An 11988-nucleotide genomic window follows, 5' to 3' on the forward strand; every position below is an offset into this window, starting at 1 on the left:
CGTGTGTTCCGTCCAGTCAGTCAGTTAGCCAGCCAGTCTACCAGTCCGCTAAGTCCAGCCAGCCAGCCATCCATCCTATCATCTGTTGTCTACATATTCAATAAACCTCGTTCTGCACCACGAGTCCTGCATGTGGGTCATCTCTTCCTCGCCTCCGCACACGAGCCCTGACACATACTCAATACATTTGAATATGAATTTGTTTGATGTACACTTAAAACAGTAAAGACGACACATTGATGAGCTTGTATTAGTGTTAATCATCTCTACTTCTAACTTTCACATATGGTCTGTTTAACAGAAAGTTAAATAGACCAAAGTGAAGTCCTGACTCTTTGTGAGAGAGGGCAGCTGGTTCTGCTATGATCTAGTCTGACTTTTTAGTTAGATTACGTAAATGAATAAATTCACTGTAATTGTATAGCTAATGAGCTAATAATCAAATCAGGATATGTGGGGCATGGTTTTGTATAATATCATTAACTGTTGCTGTCTCTGTGGTAACAAGCAACTGCCATCAGATTAAATTTTAATGAATTATTGTGAATTTTTTATTCTTGTATGTTTAACAAGTTTAAAATGTCTTCGTTTTTTTTTTAATCATTACTTCTTGTTATATTATATTCAGTTATAAATATAATAAAAATTTAATTTATTGTCATTATAGTCTCTGTGAATTCATTTTTATTAGTAGTAGTACAGTTTTTAATTTCACCTCCTCACTACGTACGACTCTGGATACTGTAGCTCCTGTGAAAACTAAGGTCTCTAATCAGAAGTACCTGACTCCGTGGTATAATTCTCAAACACGTAGCCTAAAGCAGATGACTCGTAATCTGGAGAGGAAATGGCGTGTCACAAATTTAGAGGATCATCATTTAGCCTGGAGAAATAGTTTGCTGCTTTATAAGAAAGCCCTCCGCAAAGCCAGAACATCTTACTATTCATCACTGGTTGAAGAAAATAAGAACAACCCCAGGTTTCTCTTCAGCACTGTAGCCAGGCTGACAAATAGTCAGAGCTCTTTTGAGCCAACCATCCCTTTAACGTTAACTAGTAATGACTTCATGAACTTCTTCACAAATAAAATTTTTATCATTAGAGGAAAAATTACCAGTAATCATCCCACAGATGTAATATTATCTACAGCTACTCTTAGTACCATTGATGTTAAGTTAGACTCTTTTTCTCCGATTGATCTTTCTGAGTTAACTTCAATAATTACTTCCTCCAAACCATCAACGTGTCTTTTAGACCCCATTCCTACAAAACTGCTCAAAGAAGTCCTGCCATTAATTAATGCTTCGATCTTAAATATGATCAACCTGTCTCTAATAATCAGCTATGTACCACAGGCCTTCAAGCTGGCTGTAGTTAAACCTTTACTCAAAAAGCATCTCTAGACCCAGCAGTCTTAGCTAATTATAGGCCAATCTCCAACCTTCCTTTCATATCAAGCATCCTTGAAAGAGTAGTTGTCAAACAGCTAACAGATCATCTGCAGAGGAATGGCTTATTTGAAGAGTTTCAGTCAGGTTTCAGAGCTCATCACAGCACAGAAACAGCTTTAGTGAAGGTTACAAATGATCTTCTTATGGGCTCTGACAGTGGACTCATCTCTGTGCTTGTCCTGCTAGACCTTAGTGCAGCGTTCGATACTGTCGACCATAATATCCTATTAGAGCGATTAGAACATGCTGTAGGTATTACAGGTACTGTGCTACAGTGGTTTGCATCATATCTATCTAATAGACTCCAATTTGTGCATGTAAATGGAGAGTCCTCTTCACACACTGAGGTTAATTATGGAGTTCCACAGGGTTCAGTGCTAGGACCAATTCTGTTTACATTATACATGCTTCCCTTAGGCAGCATCATTAGAAGACATAGCATACATTTTCACTGCTATGCTGATGACACCCAGCTCTATCTGTCCATGAAGCCAGATAACACACACCAATTAGTTAAACTGCAGGAATGTCTTAAAGACATAAAGACCTGGATGGCCGCTAACTTTCTGCTTCTTAATTCAGATAAAACTGAGATTATTGTACTCGGCCCTGAAAATCTTAGAAATATGGTATCTAACCAGATTCCTACTCTGGATGGCATTACCTTGGCCTCCAGTAACACTGTGAGGAACCTTGGAGTCATTTTTGACCAGTCAAGTCAAGTCAAGTCAAGTTTATTTATAGAGCACATTTAAAAACAACCAAGGCTGACCAAAGTGCTGTACAGTAAATACAGATAAAAATACAATAGAACACAATTTCGTAAAACACCTCGCTGATCAAATAAAAAATAAATAAACAAATAAATTTAACCTTTCTAAAAGCCAATGAAAAGAGGTGAGTTTTAAGAGCAGTTTTAAAAGTTTCTAGGCTTTTGGAGAATCTGACGTGAGGAGGTAAACTGTTCCACAGTCTGGGTGCAGCCACAGCAAACGCCCTCTCTCCCTTTGTCTTTAATTTATACCTGGGAACATCTAAAAGCATCAGATCGGCTGACCTCAAAGATCTCCTGGGGCGATAAGTACTAAGGAGTTCTGACAGGTAAGAAGGTGCAGTGCCATTTAAAACCTTAAAAGCCAGCAGTAAGATTTTAAAATCAATCCTAAAAGCAACTGGGAGCCAGTGGAGAGAGCAGAGAACCGGAGTGATGTGGTCTCTTTTTTTTGAACCGGTCAACAGGCGAGCGGCAGCGTTCTGCACCAGTTGAAGGCGATGTAGACAGGAACGATCTAGGCCAGCATAGAGGGAATTACAGTAGTCCAGCCGTGAAGTAATAAAAGCATGGACCACTCTTTCTAGATCGTTCCTGCAAAGGTAAGACTTGACTTTGGCTAAAATCCGTAAATGATAAAAAGATCCAGAGCTGATTTGTTTATCAAGTTTAAAAGCATTGTCAAAAATAACTCCAAGACTCTTAATGGAAGAAGTGCAATCGGAGGTTAGGGGTCCCAAAAAGTCAAGAGAGAAGTTGGGATCTTTAGGAAGCCCAAACACAATGACTTCAGTTTTGCTTTCATTAAGGTGTAAGAAGTTAAGAGTCATCCAAGTCTTAATGTCAGACAAGCAGGAGAGTAGCGGCTGCAAAGAAACATTGCAGTTCAACCTCAGAGGGAGGTAGATCTGAATATCATCGGCAAAGATGTGGAAGGACACATTATGTTTACGGAGCACATCGCCCAGAGGGAGCAAGTACAGAATAAACAACAGGGGGCCTAGTATGGACCCCTGAGGTACGCCACAGGTTAAAGGAGCTCTGGGAGATGACAGTTCACCAAGGTGAACAGAAAAACTCCTATTATTCAAATAGGACTGGAAAAACTTTAAGACAGTGCCCTTTAAACCGACACAATGTTGAAGGCGGGCTAGCAGTATGTTGTGATCTACAGTGTCGAAGGCTGCTGTCAGGTCCAAGGTTACTAAGACAGCAGCACAACCAGAGTCAACAGTTAAAAGCAAATCATTAAAAACTCTCAGTAGGGCGGTTTCTGTGCTATGCCGAGCTCTAAAACCAGACTGGAACTTCTCATAGAGATTGTTGTTGTCAAGAAATAGCTGGAGCTGCATGAGGGCGGCTCGTTCCAGTACTTTGGACAGAAAAGGGAGGTTGGAAATGGGCCTATAGTTAGAGAGTAGGGATGGATCTAGATTAGGCTTTTTAAGGAGAGGTTGAACAACAGCGTGCTTGAAGGGTCACCAGGACATGTCCTTCAACGCACATATTAAACAAATATGTAAGACTGCGTTCTTCCATTTGCGCAACATCTCTAAAATTAGAACTATCCTGTCTCAGAGTGACGCTGAAAAACTAGTTCATGCATTTATTACTTCCAGGCTGGACGACTGTAATTCATTATTATCAGGATGTCCAAAAAACTCACTGAAAAGCCTTCAGCTAATCCAAAATGCTGCAGCAAGAGTCCTGACAGAGACTAGAAAGAGAGAGCATATTTCTCCTGTTTTGGCTTCCCTTCATTGGCTTCCTGTTAAATCCAGAATTGAATTCAAAATCCTGCTCCTCACATACAAGGTCTTAAATAATCAGGCCCCATCTGATCTTAATGACCTTGTAGTACCATATCACCCTATTAGAGCACTTCGCTCTCGCTCTGCAGGCCTACTTGTTGTTCCTAGAGTATTTAAAAGTAGAATGGGAGGGAGAGCCTTCAGTTTTCAGGCCCCTCTTCTGTGGAACCAGCTTCCAGTTTGGATTCAGGAGACAGACACTATCTCTACTTTTAAGATCAGGCTTCAAATTTTCCTTTTTGCTAAAGCTTATAGTTAGGGCTGGACCAGGTGACCCTGAATCCTCCCTTAGTTATGCTGCAATAGACATAGGCTGCCAGGGGATTCCCATGATGCATTGAGTTTTTCCTTTCCAGTCACCTTTCTCACTCACTATGTATTAATAGACCTCTCTGCATTGAATCATATCTGTTATTAACCTCTGTCTCTCTTCCACAGCATGTCTTTATCCTGTCTTCCTTCTCTCACCCCAACCGGTCGCAGCAGATGGCCCCGCCCCTCCCTGAGCCTGGTTCTGCCAGAGGTTTCTTCCTGTTAAAAGGGAGTTTTTCCTTCCCACTGTCGCCAAAGTGCTGCTCATAGGGGGTCATATGATTGTTGGGTTTTTCTCTGTATCTATGAAGCGCCTTGAGGCGACTTTTGTTGTGATTTGGCGCTATATAAATAAAATTGAATTGAATTGAATTCTGATCAAAAATCATATTTTGCATGGTTGAATCTTAACAAGGTTCCAAGTCGAGCTTCAACATGCAAAAAGAAGAAATAGGAGTGAGACAAAACATTGTTTGAGCATGCAATTTACTGGAAACAAAGCTTTTCGGAAGGATGGCACAGTTGCCTAGGGATGGGTATCGTTTAGGTTTTATCCGATACCGGTGCCAAACCAGTACTTTTGAAACGGTGCCGGTGCTTAAACGGTGCTCAAACCGGTGCTTAAAGAATGGAGAACACAAACTTTGTCCAAAAACCTCTCATGTTCAGCTGTTTTTTTGTAAAAAGATAACAATGTTAGCCTTTTCTGCAGCTATGGGGCATATATGGTATCACTCTTGGCTGGAAGCAGTGCTTAAACAATGGAAAAAACATAAACTTTGTCCAAAAACCTCTCATGTTTAACTGTTTTCCACTTTTTCTTTGGTCATTTTAGCCTTTTTGGCCAGGGTGAAGGGAGCATCTGCCATCAAACAAGAAGACAGCTGCATGTAGCTAGGATGATGTTTGCTAGTTCACCTTACGTGCATTAATGTAATAACGTGGTTAGCCTACTCAACGTAAATTACACACGAACAACATTAAGCTACTCACTCAGAGAAGAACGGCTGCTGCTGCATCATCATCCGTCATCATTTCTGCTACACTGGCAGGGCTAGGGGCCAGGACTCTCCTCTTCGGGTTTTTGGGGGATGTTGCTAACTCCAGGTCCGATAACAGGCAACCCACCCGCAGTAGATGTGCTCGGTGTGAGGTCTCGCAGCAAGCTATCAAATACGGCGCATTTCTCGGCTTTAAAAAAAACGCTATGTGTCGCCAGGTGTTTCATCGGATTTGAGGAGTTACCTCCTTTGACAGTATCACAGTATCAGCTTAAAGCACTTGTTGCAGGCTGCTGAGTTTGCATCTTTTGCTGTGAAGTACAGCCAGACTTTGACCGCTTTGCCTTGGGCATTTTTAATCTGTAGCTCTGCTCTAAAAGAACGTACGTACCTGGACCCGCCTACTATCCTCGGAAACGTAAAATGATTGGCTAGAATCTAAAGTGTATCACAGCTCAGGAAAAAAAGCACCGAAATAAAGCACCGAAATAAAGCACCGAAATGTGCGCTGCTTTTCGGTCTGGTTACTACCGTTTATGTCAGAACCGGTGCCATGATGGCACCGGACACCGGTACCCATCCCTACAGTTGCCCCTCCGTTGATCCTCCTTGGGCTCTCGCGCTCTGGGGGGCCTCTGGATGTCTGGGGCCTGGATCTCCTCCATACCTGCTTCATGCCCTGGGGGACGGGACTATGGCTCCCCACACCCTCTAGCAGATCGTTACATTGAGAAACCTTTTGAATACAAGTGCGCATGTCCACACAGGTGTGCACACAGGTGTACACACGAGTGCTCACAAAAGATTTTAATAAAGATTTAGATTTTTATAGATCTGTGCTCTAAACTTTTTAGGATACATTTTTGAGAGATGCATCTTCTCTCAGACAGCACAGGTACATATGGGAAAGCTTTAAAAGGAAACATTCAATTCTAGATTTACAATTCACCACCTGTTGTTATAAATTGTGGAGATACAGAAATTCTTTTATTGCTGCCATATAATCTGCATCATTATAATTGCATTAATAACATTCTTTACAGCATTATTTCATCTAATAATAATTCTCACAGTATTGATATTGCATTACAGTTGTTTATTGAAGATGTCCATTTGAGGATCCTTCCATTATGTTAACTTTTATTACAAGTAAATATTTTATACACATTGCATATCTGTGCTTATTTTGAGTTGATGTTCGGTTCATTAAGGGTCTTAAGCTTCACTGGCGTGACTGTCCAGGTGATACATGTTGAGGGAAACTAGAACATAGAAGGATAACTGCAATGCATGCCTCAGAGTCCCTGAGGGCTTGAAGCGTATTACCTTGTATGGAAGGTGTTATAGAAAAGAGAAGTTCTATGTCTGCTTATAGGTATTAAAGATGTACGATTAACTGTGACTAATGTCTGGAACCTATTTTAATCTGTCATTGACGCCATGGGGGGGCGTGTACCCCACTGCTTTATAAGTATCCACAACATGTATTTTGGTCAGAAGACATATGCTGATGTTTTCTCCGGGCTGTTAATAAACTCAACGTTTGATTGCACTTTTCTGGGGCCTCCGTGGTTTGTGACACTGCTCTACATTGATTGATTTCACAACAAAATCTACCATTTATAACAATAGCTTAGAACATGGATTCACCAATCTAAACTTCATGTGATTAGGTGAAAATGGATAAAATTGAAAACGAACAATCTAAAGTATCTATTTTATAAGAACAATTTACAGTAGCAGGTTTAATTTATATATCGGATGTAAAACTATTATTATATAAATTACAGTGTAATTAGCCATCAATGTTTTTTTTTTTACCACAACACCACTTTACAGCGCTTTTATAAGCAGAATTGTCTCAAAATAAATTACAATACACTCAGAAGTATAAAACTTATGAGACTTTGCAGTTCGTCTTTAAGAAAAGTGTTGTTTAAAGCCACCCTTACTATTTCTACTTATGGGACTTATAGTATCCTTTATTTAATCTACATTTGACACATCAAAACAAAACTTAACAATTCTAAACATTTTTGGATACTGAGTGAAAATCTCATTAGGAATTTGAAAGATAGAAATATTAGCTGTTCTCCTATTGGACAATAAACAATCCAAACCAATCCTCAAGATAACAGAGAAAGTAACAACTTGCCAGTTCACTGAGCAGTCTGTGAACAGCCAAGTGTTCAGGGTTCTTCAAGCATGATGCAGCTATCCAGAGAGATATAGACACATTAGATAAAGCTGTTTAGTGGGAAGTAGATTTGCATGAATTATTAACAATGGTTAAATGTGTGAACATGAAATTGACTTGGATAAATAGAGAGAGGAAGGTTGTATGCTGGTGATGGATGCTAAGTTTGATCCATAAACTGATGATTGAGCACTCAAAGCACTTTGAGCACTTTGTTGCCATCTGATAGTGTGTCAAATCAAGGCAGTAGGTCCAACTCAAGTGTATCATCCACTTCATCTGCACATCTCAGGGCAGATGACTGCCTTGCTCGCACGTCAACATATGCTCAAAGAAAAACACTCTCTTGAAGAAGGAGCAATTGAGGAGAAAGAAAGAACAACTTCAAGCAGATATGAGCAGTTTGAAGCAGATATAGCTGCAACTGTTGAAAAAGTGAATGTGCTGAGAACTGGATCCACTGTGCGGAGCGTTGCTTCACGGAAATCCATTGGAATGGAATCATATTTTAAAACAAAAAGAAACAGCGTCGAAATCCTTAATGCGGATGCAGAGACTTTTGTTCCACAGACGCTTACCACAGACAGTCACTGGGAATGCAGAGCTTCAAGTAAAAACAACACAACGGAGTATGAAAAGAGAAAGACCTGCACCCACTCTTATGGGACCTTCTGACACTTTTAGACCAATCCAACCTTTGTCTCGGCAACAAGCTGCTAATCCTGTAGCCAATGAAAACCTGCTGTCCATTATGGAAAAATAAAATGAATTAACTTGTATGTCGGCCCATCATCAAAGTCTCTCTTCACTGCCCAAAAGAGAGATTCAAACCTTTGATGGCGATCCTTTACATTTTTAGGATTTTATGTGTTTATTTGAACAGGTCATAGAAGCAAAGACTGGCGATGCTGGCGACTGCCTGCATTATCTTGCACAGTACACCAAGGGGCAGCCCAATGAACTTGTTAAAAGCTGTCAACATACGCCTGATGGTGCTGGATATGTAAAGGCAAAGACTCTTCTGTATGAGCACTTTAGGAATGGACATGTGATTGCATCTGCTTATTGAATAAAGTTCACTCATGGTCACTGATTAAATCAGAAGATGGAAAGGCTCTTCAGGCAGCGGCCTTGAGTGATGGGCACTAGAGTATCGTCCTGGACATGTGATTGCATCTGCTTATTGAATAAAGTTCACTCATGGTCACTGATTAAATCAGAAGATGGAAAGGCTCTTCAGGCAGCGGCCTTGAGTGATGGGCACTAGAGTATCGTCCTACCAAGGGGAAGATGCGGGTTGTTTGACAGTCTAGCATCATTCCAGGGTTTTTCTCTTAACGCGCAGCTCCTGAGTGGTCCTGACTTAACAAATGATTTGATTGGCGTGCTGACAAGGTTCAGGAAAGAGGCTGTTGTTTTGATGTCTGACACTGAAGCTATGTTTTACCAGGTGCATGTGCATGTGAATATACTGCCCTACTGAGATTTTTCTAGTGGTCTGGTGGTGGCTTAAATCAGATCATGCAAGAGTACAGGATGTGTGTTCATTTGTTTGGGGCAATGTCCTCTCCAAACTATGCTAACTATGCCCTGCGGAAATGCACAGAGGACAACAAAGCATACTTTAGCCATCAGGTGATTCACATCATTCCATAGTTTTTATGTGGACGACTGCCTTGCTTCAATAGGCTCTGAAGAGGAAGCCATCTCTCTTAACTCAGATTTCAGAGACATCTGCGCCAAGGGCGGCTTTCACTTAACAAAGTGGATAATAGCCACAGCGTTCTGGCAGTGATAGCTGAGGAGGAGAGAGCAAAGAAGGTTAAGGACCGAGACCTGGGTTGTAACCACCTGTTGAGCCAGCATTGGGAGTGTGGTGGTGCCTACAGTCAGATGTGTTTAAGTTCTGCATGTCCATCCCAAACAGACCATTGACCCTGAGAGGGATCCTGTCCACAGTAAGCTCCTTTTATGACCCTCTGGGGTTCCTTGCTCCTGTCATCTGCACAGCCAAAAGGATCCTTCAAGATCCTTCAATCAGCAGTTGCTCAAGAGTGGAAAAGCTGGATGGAAGAATTATGCCTGTTAGACAACATCAGCATCAGGTGATGTTTAAGAATTCCTGATTTATGAGAGACCACCACTGCTCAGTTGCACCAGTTTGCAGATGCGAGTGGGAAGAGGTATGGCGCTGTTACCTCACTGCTGCTGCACAACAGTCGTTCGCAGATACTCAGTTCCTTCATAAAGGGGAAAGTCCCGGTTGGCACCTTTAAAACCAGTCATAATCCCCGAGCATGGAATGTGGAAGTGGTAGCAGCAGTTCATATGGCTAGAAGGGAGGAGGGAGCTAAGACTACTTCTCCTAAACTCAGTGTTTTGGACAGAGAGCACCGCAGTGTTGAAATATATAAATAACGAGACTTCCTGATTCTGTGTTTTTGTGGCGAAGTGAGTGTCAGAGATCCTCAAGGCTTCTAGGGCCTCCCAATGGAGGTATGTGAACACAACGCATAACTCAGCAGACCTTGCTTTCAGACGTATGAAGATAGAGACTTTTCTACATGACACTGAATAATAATAATCAAGTTCTGTCAGAGGAAAATATATGCAGAAGAAATTTCCTGCCTCCAAAGGGGAGAGAGTGTGAAACAAAGCATTCACATATATGAGTTGAATCCTGTTTTGGAGGACTATGTGCTGCAGGTTGGTAGATGTCTCAGTAGGGCAATGGAAAAAAAATTCAAAGCACCCTGTCATAATCGCTAAAGATCTTCACATTTCTAATCTCATTCTACAGCATATTCATAAAGAGGTCATGGTGGAAGGAACCACATACTCTCGAAGCTGCATCAGAAATACTGGATTCCTGGTGCTGGTACTTTGATTAGAAACATTATGTCGAAGGTAGAACGTTTCATGGAGTTGCAGGCCAGCAGCAGATGGGTGGCTTGCCCGAAAGCAGATTTGACCAACTTTGTGGAAGCAGAGCGCGACCTGACACGAGCTATGGAAGAAAATCAGGAAAAGATCTCTGATACGCTGTCTTTGAAGGGAGTGAAATGGCTCTTTAGTCCTCCAACTGGATCGCATCATGGCGGAGCATGGGAGTGGTTGAGTCGTTCTGTCAGAAAGATTCTTAATTTCACCCTGCAGACACAGCATTTGGACGAAGAAGGACTCCAAACTGCTCTTTGTGAAGTGTAGTCCATCCTCAACAGTAGACCCATTACACTGGAATCCACTGATCCAAATGATTTGGAATCCTTAACACCAAACCACCTCCTCCTTCTCAAATCCAACCCGTGTTACCCGTCTGTTCCAGAAAGGTAATCTCTTAACGATGGAGACAGGTCTAATATATATCTCACCTGTTTTGGAAAAGATGGATTAAAGAATACTTGCCACAACTTCAACAGCGCCAGAAATGGGGAAGGATTAAATGCAACTTTATTCCTGGAGATGTGGTCCTCATAGTTAATGACTCTGCAACTCGTGGTTCCTGGATTATTGGCAGAGTCACAGGAGCTGTGCCAGAGAAAAAGGAGCTTGTATGTCAGGTCTGGATTAAGACCCCAACCAGCCGTGTGTGCAGACCCGTCACAAAGATATGCCGTCTTCAGGAGACCTTTGACCCATGATGACAATTTTGACACAGCGTGACATAACTTACGTTGATTTGACTTTAACACTAAGAGAGATACATCACAGACTGACTATATTTAGGCTATGTGCTGGTAACCTCTGGCCTATGACTGACTGACCATGTGTGGACAGAAGAAGAGAAGAAAAGAAAAAACGACTTCGGTGGACTTTTTGAGCATGTTATGTTGTCTAACTGGTTGTCTGTGATGTGATGTGTACGTCTTGAGTTATGGTGTCCAATATGTAATTATTACAGTACTGATGCAGGCAACAGTACTGATTAGTTGCCGGAATGTGGTTGATAGGCATAGCTTTGTTGGTGGGTGTTGGTGTGAAGTGGGTGATGGGGGAAGTCGTCTGTTGCTGACCGCTCAAGCCAGGAGTGTTGTCATCACTGTTGTTTTGGATGGATTTTAACAATTTTTGATACCATATAAAGAAGTCTTAAATTGAAACTGAATTGCATTACATTGGCCTCTAGTATCACTGTATGGAATCTGGAATCTTCCCATCCACCTGTTAGTGACCCTCCATCTGAATTATTAATATTAATATTAACAAACTAGCAGGTGGAGAAGGCCCCTAATGGCTCATATCTATGGGGGTGATTTCTGCTCATAACGCCCATTGTGTAGACTGATAACATCCGAAGTGCATAGGGATAAATCGCAACTGCTGAAACTTTTTGGAATAGGGTTTGCAGATATTTTTTTTCTTTGAGTACTACAAAGAAAACAGATTTCACTACTTGGGTAACACAGTGATACAACTGTTAGCAATGTCACCTGAAAAACATTTT

The sequence above is a fragment of the Diplotaxodon limnothrissa genome, linkage group LG5 (genome assembly GCF_057381915.1).
Source record: "Diplotaxodon limnothrissa isolate DT_005_m linkage group LG5, D_limnothrissa_male_GT1.1, whole genome shotgun sequence".
Lineage (NCBI taxonomy): Eukaryota > Metazoa > Chordata > Actinopteri > Cichliformes > Cichlidae > Diplotaxodon > Diplotaxodon limnothrissa.